This window comes from Nyctereutes procyonoides, unplaced genomic scaffold, assembly GCF_905146905.1.
Source record: "Nyctereutes procyonoides isolate TBG_1078 unplaced genomic scaffold, NYPRO_anot_genome, whole genome shotgun sequence".
NCBI lineage: Eukaryota > Metazoa > Chordata > Mammalia > Carnivora > Canidae > Nyctereutes > Nyctereutes procyonoides.
Window position 1 is genome coordinate 312,023 of NW_026575156.1, and position 16,261 is coordinate 328,283.

The 16,261-nt window shown below is 32.9% G+C and overlaps 1 pseudogene; it reads left to right on the top strand.

Moving 5' to 3' along the window:
• The first annotated feature begins 12,156 nt into the window (after nucleotides 1-12,156).
• Nucleotides 12,157-12,243, top strand: LOC129502299 (U6 spliceosomal RNA; annotated as a pseudogene).
• Nucleotides 12,244-16,261: the final 4,018 nt, after the last annotated feature.

Here is a 16,261-nt window from a genome sequence, read left to right on the forward strand (position 1 = left end):
CTGTATGTTGGTAAATTGAACACCAATAAAAATTAATTTATAAAAAAAAAAAAAGAAAAAGAAAAAAAAGAAATACAGAACTTGATCTCTGCCCTAGTGGTGGTGAGAGTTTTGCTCTGGGTATGGAATATAATCTAAAAATTATCTTCGAGAATATGGTGGTATAACATAAGTGCCTAAAAATAATTGATCAAGGTGACATTTTCATTAGCAATATCTATGTTCAAGGCAAGTAAAGAAACTGGGAGACATGCAAAGACATTGTGCCACACTTTTCCCATGTTTATGTACCAAAATAAACTTGAATAAATTTGGTTCATCTGAACGTCAAGTAAGTCCTCATACATCTGGAGTTAAATGGAGCTGTTGCATTACCTTGCTACCATGTTTATTTAATGCTAAAACCATTGATTGTAGAAATTTTTATTTTTATTTTACAACATATAAATATGCATGCACACAGTGTGATTATTTTAACTTACACACACGTCTAGCCACCCTTTTGCTCTTATTCCCCAAAACCACATACTCAGCTTATTTTGTTATCTCAATATCTTTAATAATATTACTGGGATTTTATTTATTTATTTATTTATTTATTTATTTATTTATTTATTTATTTATTCACTCTGAACGATGTCTTCTCCCTGACTGCTGGAAAACATCAGAAACCAATTCTTATACTACACCTCTTTTCCACATTCCTTTCCCTTTAACTATATATAAATATATAAATACATTTTTATTTGTTTGTTTTCCTAGATAACATCACTTAACTTTCTATTTTGTCAGATGAGGATATTTTATCCTTTCTCTCATGTTCTCCCTACTAGAACCCTACATTTTCTATTAGTTACAGCATTAGTTTACATTTCAAAATAATTAATATCTATTTCCTACGTGTTAATTTTAAATTTACTTTTATACTTTGTGGTATAGTGTTTTAATATAAATAAAAACATCATTGAGCTTATTACGATTATGAAAATATAATTTCCTCCTAAAGTTGTAGGGTTCTGTGGATATTATCTACTTTCTGTACATATCCACAATTTGAAAATGCCCTATCTAGTTTGCTTTGTTTTTGACATTTCTTGAAGAATTTTTTGTTTTCCAAGAACTTGTTTTATTTTTAAAATTTTAAAAAAGATTTTACTTATATATTTATATATTTAGAACATGAGAAGGGGGAGGGGCTGAGGCAGAGAGAGAGAGAGAGAGAGAATCTCAAGCTGACTCTGTGCTGGGTGCAAAGCCCAATAGGAGCTTGATCTCACCAGTCAGAGACCACGACCTGAGTGGAAAATCGAGGGTTAGACACTTAACCAACTGAGCCACCCAGGTACTCCCTGTTTTACATTTTTATTACTGATATAAAGATAATATGGTTCCCTTTACTTAGATCATCCAGTTGCTTTCTTTCTTTCTTTTTTAAGATTCTATTTATTTATTTGACAGAGAAGTTGTGGGGCAGGGGTAGAGAGAGAGAGAGAGAAGAATCTCAAGCCACCGCATGTCAAGCTCAGAGCCTGAGGTGAGACTCAATCTTATGACCCTGAGATCATGGCCTCACTGAAACTAAGAGTCAGATGCTTTACCAACTCAGCCACCCACATGCCCCTAGATTGCCCAGTTTCTTAATAATATTTCTTAAAGGGATTCCATTTTTTCTTGCTTCTTAGACTTAACAAAGCCTAATTTAATTCCCACCTTTCTGCTGTTTTTTTGCACTTCTTTTTAGATCCAGGATTCAGTGAAATGACCACTTGAACCCCGTGTCTTCTGGATTTCATTATCACTTCTTCATTTACATGGAGTATAATCCAAGTCATTTTTTTTTCCAGAAAGAATAACTGGGAGGTAAACCTTCTTGATTTTTTTTCCCCACATAAAGTAGGTGAATGCTCAATTTTATAAAGAAGGGCCAACAGTTTCCCAAATCATTTTATATCCCTACCTGAAATACAAGAGAGTTTTGCTTCCTCCATATCCTTGGTAACTCTTAGAATTGTCATGTTTTATTATACAGCTTTTTTTAAAACTGCACATATGTAAAGTGTAACATTTGATAAGTTTTAATGTATGCATACACCTGTGAAATCTTCACCAGTCTAAAAAATTAGCATCTCCCTCATCCCCAAAAGTTTCTTTGTGCCCCCTACCCTGTTTTTTGTTGTTGTTGTTGTTTGTTTTATAATATGACTCTGCCCTCAAACCTCCCTTTCCCTTTCCTCTTCAATCCACCTCTCTGGCAAAATTGGTCTGCTTTATATCACTAAATTAGTTTGCATTTTCTAGAATTGTGCATTAATAGAATTATATAGTTCATATTTTTTAATGTAACTTATTTTAACCAACACAATTGTTCTATGTTTACTTCTTTTTTTCTTGCTGAGTAGTACTCCATTTTATAGACATACTACCGTTTGTCCATTCATCTCTTGTACACTTTGTTTGCTTCTGTTTTTTTTAACTCGTATAAATTAAATATTAATAAGCCCTCACATACAGGTTCTTCTATGGATTCTTTATTTCTTTTTTTCTTGGTTTTTCTTTCTTGTTTTCTTTCATATTATCTAAGGGTGGAATTACTGGGTCATATGGTAGTTTTAGGTTTAATTTCTTAAAAATAATGACAAGAATAGGCACCTGGGTAGTTCAGTCAGTTGAGCATCTGACTCTTGATTTCAGCTCCGGTCATGATCTCAGGGTCCTGGGATCCAGCTCTGTATTGGGCTCTGCACTCAGTGGGGATTCTGTTTGAAGATCTTTTCTATCCCTATCCCCAAGCCCCCCCCCCTGTTTTCCACTTTCTGTCTCTCTAAAAATAAATAAATAAATATTTAAAAAATGACACCAACCCTAACTCAGAAACCTTTCTACTTTCCAAAATGATCATACCATTTTACATTCCTGCCAGCACTTTTTTTTTTTCCAAAAATTAATCGACTGTATAGGTATTGATTCTATTTCTGGACATTCAATACTGGTCATTGATCTACTTAACATCTTTAGGCCAATACTGATTTTTCTTGGTTACCGTAGCTTTCTAGTAAGCTTTGAAATCATGTAGTGTAAGTTCTTCAATTTTACATTTCCATATGATTTAGAATTGGCTTGATGATATCTACAAGAGGTTTACTAATTTTTCATTGGCATTTTGTTGAATTTTGGACTTTAAAAATTTTTCAATTCAGTAAATTTGTGAATTTAAAATTCATTCTTGATTAATATTTTCAGTGAATAGAAAATTGTAGAGTTAAACTCATTCTATTTTGCAACATAAATCAATGATAATTTTCTTCTAACATCTTACTTTCTGATAAAGATGATGATGCCAATTAGATTACTGTATATTTATAACCTTTATTTATAACTTGTATAATTATTATTTCTATTATTATTTATTAGTATATCTTTATTCTTGTTTCAAAGCTTCACAGTAACATTTCTAGGGGTTAAATTATTTTTCCCATGCTGATATTTTCTGGGACCTTTTAATCTTAAAAGTAATATCTTCTTCAGAGATCAGGAACATTTTAGTCACTTATATCTTTATTAATTATTTTCCATTCTTTTTCTCAATTTTCTTCAAGAGAAATTCAGGTTGGATTTCCTGGATTAATCTTTGTTTCTCTTAAAATTTCACTTGCTTATCACCTCTTTCAGTATTTAATCTATATTCTAGAAGATTTCCTTGTGTCTTATTTTTGCCTCAATCAACTTTTGTCCCCAACCTGTATATTTTTATTTCTACTTGATTTAAATCCTCTCCTCTCTAAATTTATTATATCTCTGATTTCCTTGTTTCTTTATTCAAGTCCTATTTCTAAGCTGTTGTTTTTTTTCTTAGACATCAATGGTCTTTGTGTATTCAATTATATTTATAGATGGAATTATAGGTTCTTAGAATAGGTAGTTATTGTAGGTTTCCTAGCCTTTGCCATTGGTTTTTGTTTTCCACCACGGATCAATTCTTTGATTGGGGAAGGCTGAATGAGAACTATGTGTATTCAGACATACCATATCACTTCATTTTAGCCTAAGTGGCAGTGGCAGCTCAGGTTTGTGCCTCTCTCCACCTGGGAAAATGTCAGAATTATGGAGGCTTTACTCCCTCAGTTGCTCCTTATTCCCACGTCTACAGTTTCTTTTGTGGATTGTTATTTCCTTTTATTCTGGAACAAAGGGGAAAATCTCAGGGTTTGTCAAGACAGGACTTAGACTGATTGATTCTGCTGGTCTGCATTTGCCAGCCCTGGTACTTGCCTTACTTACTATGTCTCTTTACCTACTAAGACCAAATATAAAGTTCTTTTAGTTTCTCTAGAAAGAATACTTATTGCCTCTGTAACATTATATATTGACACTGACAGGCTTCACACCTTTGATGGAAGCAGTTTTGCCAAAAATGGAAGATGTGACACCTTGGGATAGACGTTGCACCTCTTACATGGAGTATGGGAAGTCTCAGCAATATTGGTAAAGTGGACAGGGAGGATTTTGGTAGGCAATGGTGGCATAAGTATTGCTTTGGATATTTTCATAAAAAGTGATATCATCAAAGATAATTTAAGCAGAAAAAAAGATATTGTGGATTTTATTTGAATGCTGACTAAAACAACTGGCTCATAGGATGCACGTGAGTTAGATGGTATTTCAGAGAAATATTAAGACTATATTTTAAGATGATAGAAACTTCTAAAATGCGGATAATAATAAAGCCAGAAGTATATTGATCTGTGATTACTGGTTCCAACATAATTTTGCCCCAGTTCTGTGAAACATCAGAAAAATATAATAAACCTATTGTGATGGCTTTGACACACATTATTTCCCTCTTGTCTACAATAACTTCTAATTTGAATAAATGGGTCTCCAATGCTCTGTCTCTGGGGAACCTCACTAATACACGAAGAAATGAGTCCTTTAATCCATAATCTGAGCTAGGCTAATTAGTATAGCACATCATGACTGATTAGTTCAAAGGCAAGCAACTAGCCAAATTTCCACAATCAATGTTTTTGCCTAAAATTTTTCAAACTATTACTCTGCAAGATGCCTGGGTGGCTCAGTGGTTGAGCATCTGCCTTTGGCTCAGGGCATGATCCTGGAGTCCCAGGATCGAGTCCCACATTGGGCTTCCTGCATGTAGCCTGCTTCTCCCTCTGCCTATGTCTCTGCCTCTCTCTCTCTCTCTCTCTCTGTCTTTCATGAATAAATAAATAAAATCTTAAAAAAAAACAAAAACAAAAACAAACTATTACTCTGGAAAAAAGACAATTTCTTCATGTTGGTGAAATTTGTCAGTCATAAAAAAGCAGTGGAGTGTTTAGTGGTTACATTTCCTACCATTTAGAGAAAACCATTTTAAACTAAAAAGTAAAAAAAAAAAATTATGCCAGCAAGCATATCAAAAGAAAAAAAATCAGTATAGAGTTTTATTTGTGTTTCTGTTTATTGACATCCAAGAATCTTAAGCAACTTCAACTTTGTGAAAGTTGAATGTCCATTTAGACTCATTAATGATTCTATTTAATTTTCTCGGATTAAAATTTATAAGCATTGCCATAGTTCACTTTGAATTAAAGACAAATGTATGTAACTGTGCCAGGAGCATAATTTAAGTCCATTGTTTTCTCAATTATTAAATAATATGTAATTTTGTGATTCTGATATTGGCTTACTTCTTGGGAACTTTTATAAGACTGTTTCTATCTCTCTCTATAGATATGATGTTTGTTTCTAAAGAGAAAATTTACCATCTTCTTAATTTGATAGACTTTGATTTTCACATGGAATCTGATGTAATTTGTTTGTTTTGTTTTTTTACACTAGCATTCATTTAGGAAGTTGAAGAGAAGATTCAAACTACACAGATTAACTAAATATTTTCTCACTATATTAGTGTTTTAAGTTGTGTATATGATTTTAATGACTTCAATATCTTATCTACAAAATACATATAGGAAAAAAGAATTTCAGAGAAATACTATATGAATGTATATGTGTATGTATCTGTACACACATATTAAGTCATTGCGTTTTAATAGTTTAATTACTTTAATTATGATAATAATCTGTAATAATGTTACATGATCAACTAAGTCACATTACACAGAAATTAGAAGCATGCATATTGAATTTCGTACTATATTAGATTTTAATTATTATTCTAAAGATACAATATTTAAGATGACAGTTTTATTGGGCAATGATGTGAGTGCTAATGGTATTCCATACAGTGACTATTAAAGCAGTTTATTTTAATTTATTGATCTTTCAGAATTTTATCCACCTACTTCCTCCCACTTCCTTTCACTTTAAGCATCAATCAAGATGATGAGATTGATGAGAACACAGAGAAAATATCTATGTTTTTTTTTTTTCCAAAGCATTCGGAGTTATATACCATGCATTAGGAAAAGCAGCTTTTTCCTTTTTTCTCCCTATTTCCTGACTCAATGAGATCATATTTTTGTTATTCTTATTTATTAGCAAAGCAGAACATCTCAGGATGTGGGACATGTTTCATATGTGAAACCACCTAATGCTTGCTTTGAAAGTCTGGGAATACACCAGTGTTTGTATTAATAGCACCTTGCCCTTCCAAAAATAAATGCAATCAGGCCTCCAGATACTTCTAAACATATTGCACTTTTACTTTCCACATGAACACAAGACGTTTCCCAGGTGTTTGTGATCTTTCTGTATTAAAAATAAGGTATAAAGTTTAAATCCATCAATCTCCCACATCTCTGATTTCATAACTTGTTAGTCTGAAGTGAATTCATTTTAATTGTACCATTCTTTCCATCTAAGTCCATTAGTAATTTCACATGGGAATCAACTCTAATAACTCATGTCACATAAAGAAAGGTAATGGCCCTGCCAAGAAGATATACATTTTTTAAGATATGATTCTTCAGGGCTTGTAGCAGCAAAGAAGGCTAGGATAAAATTACTGATTTTCAGGGATTTAAGTGACCCTCTCATATTCTTAGGAAAAATTGATCTGTCAATCAAGGAAACATTGCTTATTTTGGCATTGTTTGGCTTATTATATTATTTGGTATTATTAAATTAAATTTTCCATCATTTTTTTCTTTATCAGTTGTTTTCCTCAAAGTGATAGGATTACTTGATTCTTTTTTCAGAAAATGTTCTTTAAAATAGTCAAATTTGAACTATCATTGTTAGTCATTCTTTGTACTAAAAGGTGTTTATATAACGAAAAATTGTGTTGGAGGTCCCCAAGATTAAAATTGATAAGTATTGCCGTAGTTCACGTTGAATTAAAGATAAATGTAGTCATGGCTCATAAGACTCAGTATTCATAAGACCCAGCATATAGTGATACCTATGGCTGAGATTTATTACAGCAAGGGAGTGAAGTGAAGTCTGGAGGAAACCATGTACAAGTTTCCAAGAGCCTCTTCAGTGGAGTCATAGAGGATGTACTTAAATCCACTAGCAACAAGTTGTGACATGTATGAAGTGTTGTTTACCAGGATAGCTCATTAAAAACTCAAGGCTCATGGTTTTGAGATCTGGTCATCAATGCATTGTCTGCCTAGTACATACCAAAATTCCAGATTCCCAGAATGAAAGCAGGTGTATATCATAAACCACGTTATTGGCACAGATTGTTAATAAATGGTGACAACACCCCCTAAATCCAAGTTACCAAATGTCACCATTAAAAGACGAAGGCCAATATTCTAAGTAGGACTTTCTAAGATTATCTCTTTTCTGGATGTTGTGACTTTGTTAAATTGTTGGAGTGTTGGATGATAAGCCAAGGTTACAAAAGATCACAAGGGAAAGTGAAATAGAAGTCTGTTACTCACAGATCTGGTAAAGTTACAGGGCATGCCTCAGCGGGCCACACAGGAAACCCAAGGCAGGGTAGAGCAGAGAGCTGGGCATCTGTATTAGAGTCTGAGGGTGAGTGCTTTTGTGTTCCAAGGCTAAGGCCAGGCCAGATGGGTCATTTCAAACCAAAAAGAGCATGATTTGGGGAAATTTTTACCTACCAGGGGTGTTGCATAAGAGGCACATGATGAGAAGGGAATGAGAGGCAAGGGAGAGAAGTTATCACAGAAGCCATTGGAAGAGTCCTATCAGGAACTGATCTTTACTTGTGACTTGACTGTTACCCAGAGCATGTGTTCCTAGTGGGGCTAGAGTCAAAGATCAAGGCCTCCACAGGCCACTAGACTACACAAAATAGATGCATGCATGCATATTATGGAGTAGCTTAGCTAAACATTCAACCCTGCATGAGCAGTTAGCTTAGCTCACAACTAAAAAGTAATGTACAAGAACTTTTTCTCAAGACAAATATGATATTTTGGTATGTACCACATGTACTTTATGCATACATTTCATTTCATGGCATGTAATATCAAAAGACATGTACCCAAAGTTTGAGACTAAATAAAATTAATAAAGTGTTTCTGTTTTTTCAAGGAACTTAAGTGAAAGGGTAGGATTTTTGTTGCTTCTTCTTCCTAGGCATTTACAGTGGTGAAGAATACAGTGACCATATAAATCATGTCACTGCCTTGATTCATGATGAGACATCAGTAGTTTTGGTCATAATTGCTTTTATTTCGTCACTGCAAATTTCAACACAATGAGGAAGGCAAGTAACATATGGGAATCATTATGACCTTGTAGATGTCCTGAAGAATCTTAGAGATATGTGCAGGTCTACAGTCCACAATTTGGGAACTATTGTTCTATAGTATGGCTACAGTTATCTTTGTTATAAACTGATCTGATGTTTTTCAATCCATTGTTTTCAAAAACTATGGATCTATGCTCTACAGTTTAATATCCAGGCATTTCATTGCATCCTTTAAAGATCTGACTTTAACTGTTTTTTTCAGGCTTAGATTATCACCTTTTTCTGCAAAAATACACCTACTAACCATGCCATGAATGTGGTAGTATCTCTTTTTAGAAAGACACCCACTGTTTATAGATGCATATTTCTCATCTATTTATTTATCTATTTTCAATACAAAGATAATCTCTTTGAAATAAAAAAATTGAAAAAAGACTATTCTATTAATAGAATTTTGTTTATATTTCTTTGTTCCTCTATTACCAGCAGACAGCTTGGTACTCCTTAAATTTCTCAAGCTTTCTTCAAATTCAAGATGCCTCCAATCACAAGCATTGTTTATATTTTCCAGGCCTAACCTCTCCTACTGTTCCCAAACTCATAACCACCAGCATGCAAACAATTATGTAAGCCAAATGTCTGGATTGTACTTCATACTACACTCTCCCCCAAGATGATACCCAATTCTTCACAAATCCCTGACTGGCCTCCTTCACATCTCTTTAATCTCTTTACCATCCACCTCCATTTGTCCTGTACATGGTCACTAGCATTCCCATCCTTGTTCTCCCTTTAAAGCTTTTCTTCTAGATTATCAGAGAGAGCTTTTCAAAGGGACATATGTAATAATGTGATCAAGTCCATCCCTTACACATACCCTTGCTTAAACCTGAGGAATAGCTTACAATTGGTCCTTACTATAAATATAAAAGTCCCTAGCATACCTATAAAATCTGCCATACTCTTAAGCACTATTTCAATAATTTGATTTTTGCAGACTGAGCTATATACTCTCTGCAGCCCTCTTCACTTGCACACATTTTAGAATTGTTCCTCAATTATGTCATGCTTCTTCCTACCATAAAACCTAAACACATGCTGTTTAGAACCCTCATACACTGTTGCTGGGAATGTAAGCTGGTGCAGCCATTCTGGAAAACAGTGTGGAGGTTCCTCAAAAAGTTTAAAATAGAGATACCCTACGTCCTAGCAATTGTACTACTGGGTATTTACCCTAGAGCTATGAATGTAGTGATCTGAAGGGGCACCTGCACCCCAATGTTTATACAGCAATGTCCACAATAGCCAGACCATGGGAAGAGCCCAGATTCCCATCAATAGATGAATGGATAAGGAAGATGTGATAATTTGGTACACACACACACACACACACACACACACACACTGGAATACTACTCAGTCATCAAAAAAATAAATCTTGGCATTTGCAATGATGTGGCTGGAACTAAAAGATATTATGTGAAGTGAAATAAGTTGATCAGACAATTATCATGCTCTCACTCATATGTGGAATTTAAGAAATAAAACAGAGGATAATTGGGAAAGAGAGGAAAAAATAAAACAAGATGAAATCAGAGAGGGAGACAAACCAGAGGAGACTCCTAATCAGACGAAACAAACTGAGGGTTGCTGGAGGAGAATGGGGTAACTGGGTGATGGACATTAAAGAGGATACATGATGTAATGAGCACTGAGTGTTAATAAAAGACTGATGAATCAGTGGCCTCCACATCTGAAATCAATAATATATTATATGTTAATTAATTGGATTTAAATTAAAAAAAAACATTGCTAGCTATACTCCCAATATCCCTCTGGATCTTGCTAAAATATATTTCATCTTTTTCTAGTTAAAAATAGTTACCTCAAAAATTTTGATTATAAGCTGTCAGAGAACAATGCAATTTCCATCTTCCCCTGCTCCCATCACCTTTAATAACACTTATTAAACTTAGAATATTTTTTACTTCTTGTATGATTGCTTGACTATTATCTATCCTCCCTACCAAATCTTTATATCCATGAGTTCAACAACCATGTCTAGTTTTGCCTCTAGTTTTGTCACCAGGTCCTACGATAGTGTCTGATTCATATACATGCTCAAAAATATTTACTTAAAAATTGCTAAAAATATTACCTCCAAAATTGTTCAAATTTGTAAGTAATATAATGCAAACTTTTTTTCTAATTTCCTTAAGGTAAATTTTTTTCATCTCAGTATCTCCAGTTGCCAGGAAAGAATCAGACAATGAATGAATATTGAATAATGATGTAGAGAAAAGGATAAAATTAATATTATAAGAACTAACTGCAAAGAATAGTTGAGTATAGTAACTATGGTACTTAATATATTACCTACAGTATTTAAAAAATTGGTACCATAATCACATATTTTATGAAGCACATATAGTCTATAAAAATAGTCCATTCCACAAGACACTACAGAGTACCTCAGTCAAATATTTTGTATAACACTGCATGATCTATCTGATCTTTTAAAGACGGATACTACAAATCAACAACTAAAAGTTGTAGTAAATGAATCTTTTAATGACTTCTAAGAAAAGCTTACTTTGCTAGACCACATGATTTTTCCTCAAATATTACTTTTTAGTAACTTTTAGAAAGTTCATCACTCAAAACAAATTTGAAAAAAGCTATATTATCAATATAGTCCAGAAGGGTGAATTCTAATAATTATTGTTTGTTCAGAAAACAAAATAAAGTGTCTGAGCAATTTAGTGTGTTTAAAAGGAGGAAGTCACTGGATCAAAAAGAAAACTATAAAAAAATATTAATAACAAAATTAGTTATTAAATTAACTAAAGAAGTTGGAGATCTGAGTAAAATATTCAAAAATACTGTCAGAAAAGTGTCAATAAACAGGAAAAAATTACAGATACTGAAAAATTGAAAGACTGCTTAAGCAATAAAGGAGTTAAATGTGGAATTTTTAATAAAAGTGTAAATTCACATATGAATAAAACTGAGATAAATTAATTGAGATATTTATTTTAGACAATAAGCACAAAAATTATATTAAAATAATGAAATACAATTAGCAATATTTCTTATAAGTATGAGTAACATATCACTTATTAAAGCCAGTAAAAATCAGAGTAGGCAAAATAATTCATTTGAAAAATAAATTAAACATTTTTTTCTCTATTTGAGAAAAACTACTATCTAAAGGTACACTGCTTCAAGTCATTTTCTTCATCAAGTAGTGATTTCTGATTATTTGGCTTTCAAGGGAATTAAGGAATTGATGGTGGCATCAAAGATGTAAGTGATGTCATAGTTCATCATCATTTTAAGTCATCATCAAGATGTTTGTGAATGATAAATGGTGGAGCTGTATAAGGAATTCAATTCCATTGATCTAATAATTTGACAACAGAGATGACTTTGTGCTCAAGAAACATTGATAAGATGTCGTCTCTTTGGTGCAGAGGTTCTAAGACAATTCTTCCTGTGTACATCAAAATAAGTTTAAATAATACGTGCTCGCTTCAGCAGCACATATACGAAGATTAACATGGCCCCTGCGCAAGGATGACACACAAATTCGTGAAGTGTTCCATATTAAAAAAAAAGTTTAAATAATACTTCAACATATACATGTTAATAATGGTGTACACAATTAAATTTCTTGAAATGTACATAATTAAATATTATGTAATATGAAATTCCACCATATTCATATATATCATAAATGTGACTTCTGCTCCCACTGGATTATTAATTATCTATATATATGATACATGCAATATTTATATAACCATATATAATTTATGATTTATTTGTATATATATGTATACAAATATACATATACAGAATTATATATATATATATGTATATATATATATATACATACATATAAAGTTTCCCAAGAGCCTCTATTATATGTTTCATCTACTAAGCCCATTGTTGTCCTCTATGGTAAGTGAGGTTTATTCAATATGGAAAGTTCTTCAAAGTGAAGACCATGTGTTTCTGTGGTTTCCCTGAACATTAGAAATGTTCATAGGGGAGGGCATTTGGATGGTTCTGTCCCTCATCTAACTTTCATTACTGAGTTTTGGATCAGGGAGTTCCCCTCTGGAGGATTATGTGTCATTTAACACATCATTGCTGCTACAATCACAGACTCACCAAGTAGAGTCATTATACTTCCTCCTGGAGTAATATACCTTCTCTATTAAGGTTCAGCTTCTACCCTGGAGACTGGAGAACTAGTAACTCTGCCTCAAGATAGGGCAATTAACCTCAAATTGCTTTTCAGCACTAGGTTAAGTTACTCTTCCTTAAGAACCTTCCCTTTATTTGTTCAGAAGTTGATAAGGCATTATAGTTGTCCCCTAATATATTTTCATAAAGCACAAGATAGGAGATCAAGTCATTAACTCAGGGTCACATACTGCTCAATGCCCTTTATCCCCTGTTAAATTCAAGGTGAAACCAAAAATATGCTTGGCAAGTATTGTATGTTTTTGATACCTGCTTTCATTCCCCCAGAGTGTCTGAATTGGAAGGTCAGAATTTAGGTTATTGATTTTGTTAAACAGGGCCACGAAAAATGGTAAGTATATATATTTAATTTTACACTAGCATGTATTTCATTTGTAAAGGAGGACAGTTGGGTCAATGATCTTTTATAACACAATTGACATCTACTGCTTGATTATATGTGTTAAATTTGCTAGTATCACCTATTAATCAGGTGATGTCAATTTTTTTTATTCAAATGCTGTTGCTTACTTGGGGAAGGTTGACCATTTCCATATAAGAAATGGTAACTACTGATAATTTTTAAATTGGAAACAGCAGATGTGACTAATCCACAGAAGAGGATCTTTCCTATTTTGTTCTATTAGTGATATGTATATACACAATCTAATTCTAGTGATTTAGTTGAAAGTCTAGTTAATATCAGTAATGAGGAAGAAAGATAGTGAATAACATAATTTTATAGATAGCATGATTCTTAGCTCCATCATTGTGGGTTTTTATTATGCACCTATAGTGATGTATTTAAAAGCTTTATATATTTTTTAAAGATTTTATTTATTTCTTTTAGAGATAGAGAGAACAGAGACAGCATGTGCACAAATTGGGGGAGGAACAGAGGGAGAGGGACAAGCCGACTCTGCTAAGCATAGAGCCTGACGTAGGGCTCTAACTCACAATCCTGAGATCCTGTCCTGAGTTGAAACCAAGAGTTGGACACATAACAAACTGAGCCATTCAGGAGTCTTTAAAAGCTCTATATTAAAAAAAAATTATGAAATGATAGATGATTGAGTGCAGAAGTGAAAAGTAATTCTTTTTTAAAATACCTAAGTATTATTAACAAACATATACTTTATATCTCCCCTTTTCTATCCCCCAATTCCAGTATTATTTTAGTTAGGTTATTAATGCTATCATTATTATTATGTAACAGCTTCTTCAATGTGTTGTCATTGGTTTCCTGTCATCCAATTTATTCCATATATTAACCAAATAAATTTCCTTAATATTGTGAACTTTATCAAATATTTTCACCATGCAATACATACATATATACGTACATATCATACACACATACAGTGGCTTTTCATTCCTTATCAACTTCCTCATACTATTCCTGAAACTTTGATATTCACCTTTCCTTGTGATACTAATTGTCCTATGTGATAAAAACATACCTTATGTGATAAACAAGCAGAGTTTAAATCACTCCTATATCTTTTCTGTTCTGATACACAAGGTCTTATTTTAATTTATTAACTTGACCTAGAATGCCTTTTCCTGATTCAATGTAATTTCTCACCTTTTGAAAAACCTCAAAGATGACTCTTCCTTCCTGAGACATCCATAGAAATTTTAATATTCCTGTAATGTCATATTCTACTTTGTATATAATTAATATTTTGTATATTTAAAAAATCTTCTTTACTTGATCACCATTTTAGAAAGATTTTTAATATTTTTTAATCCAAGACACAGCCTTTCATAATAAATAAGTAGTACTTATTAAATGTCCCCTGAATGAATGAAGTAACTTTATTTTATTTTTAAAAGATTTTATTAATTTATTTGAGAGAGAGATGGAGTAAGAGTGGAGGGAAAGGCAGAGGCAGAGCAAGAGGGAGAAGCATGCTTCCCACTGAGCATAGAGCCCAATACAGGGATTGCTCCAGAACCTGAGTTCATGACCTGAGCTAAAGACAGATGGTTAACCAACTGAGCCACCCAGGTCCCTAAAGTAACTTTATTTTAATTAAACATACACTATATTATTTTAATTGTGAGAAAGTGGGATTTTTAAAAAGATTTTTTTTATTTTTTTAAGTAATCTCTATACTCATCATGGGGCTGGGATCACAACTCTGAGATCAAAAGTCTCACTCTCCATCAACTGAACCAGCCAGGTGCCTCGGGAAAATGGTATCTTTTGACGAAGAAATGTCTGAATAGTTCTTTTACTTTTGGTTTTAGTGAGATCATATTTTATCTAAAATGGCATATCTGGAGTCCATTTTTTTCCAACAGTGATACTAAAAGCATTTTCTAACATTAACATATTTATTACGTGTTATTGTTTCAGAATTAGTCCCATTTTGACAGACAAGTCTCTTGAAAATCAAAACATATGCTTCTGAATGAGGAGCTGGAGAGAGAGGCAGTCTTTAAGGGATGTAAATCAAATTTATTTTTTGTGATATAGGAAGCAGAGTTGTCTTCTATGAAAAGAATACATAAACAATTTTTAATGTTTTTATTCAAATGTTGGAGTAATACATGTATATATGTTATGAAAAGCAAGAAGGTAATAAGATTTTACAGCTGGTAGCTCATACTCTACAGATCTCAAAAGTGGCAAAAATTTTCTATTAATGACATTTGATATTTATTACAAAAGTCTATGTAAAACTGTGATGTCACAGATTTCAAAAAACTTGCGGGAAGTTATAAACAAATTAAAATTGTGATTTTGCTTATTATATGCCAGTCATTTACAAAGCATGCTAAATGAAATTGTCACTTTGATAGTTTCAACCTGGAATTTCTCAAATCTACTTAAGAATAAAATGATTCCTCAAACTATATTTTTCTTCAAGAACAGTGAAGCAGACCTCTGGGTCTATTTTGTCAGATAAAACTTCATATCAGCCTTCTTGGGGCTGAATTGCCACATGCTGCCGAATTAATTAAGAACTGACTTCAAGAGTGCTGGGTATGTTGCAAGCACAAATGTGCCTGTAGGCAGCTTTTCTTCAGTGACTGTCTCCCTTCTCCACTACTTCTATCTTTTGCATCACACTGAAATTTCCATTCCTCTCAGAAGTGGATTAAAACTTATCTCTCCGAATAATGGAATGAGATCACTTAAGAAGTCTGCATCATTTTGACTGAGAAGTGAGGGAGAAACATTTGTCAGCACTGATCTGAGAGCAGTTTCTAGTCATTTGTTAACATTTTCTTTCTGTGAAAGCACTACTGAAAACTGAGTGATAAATGATTTTCCAAGCCTGTAAATTCAGACAGAAGACCCAGAAAACATGTTGAGAGCTACTCCCAAAAATAAGTTGAAAAAAAAAAAAATCAAATTGCTAAAGACCC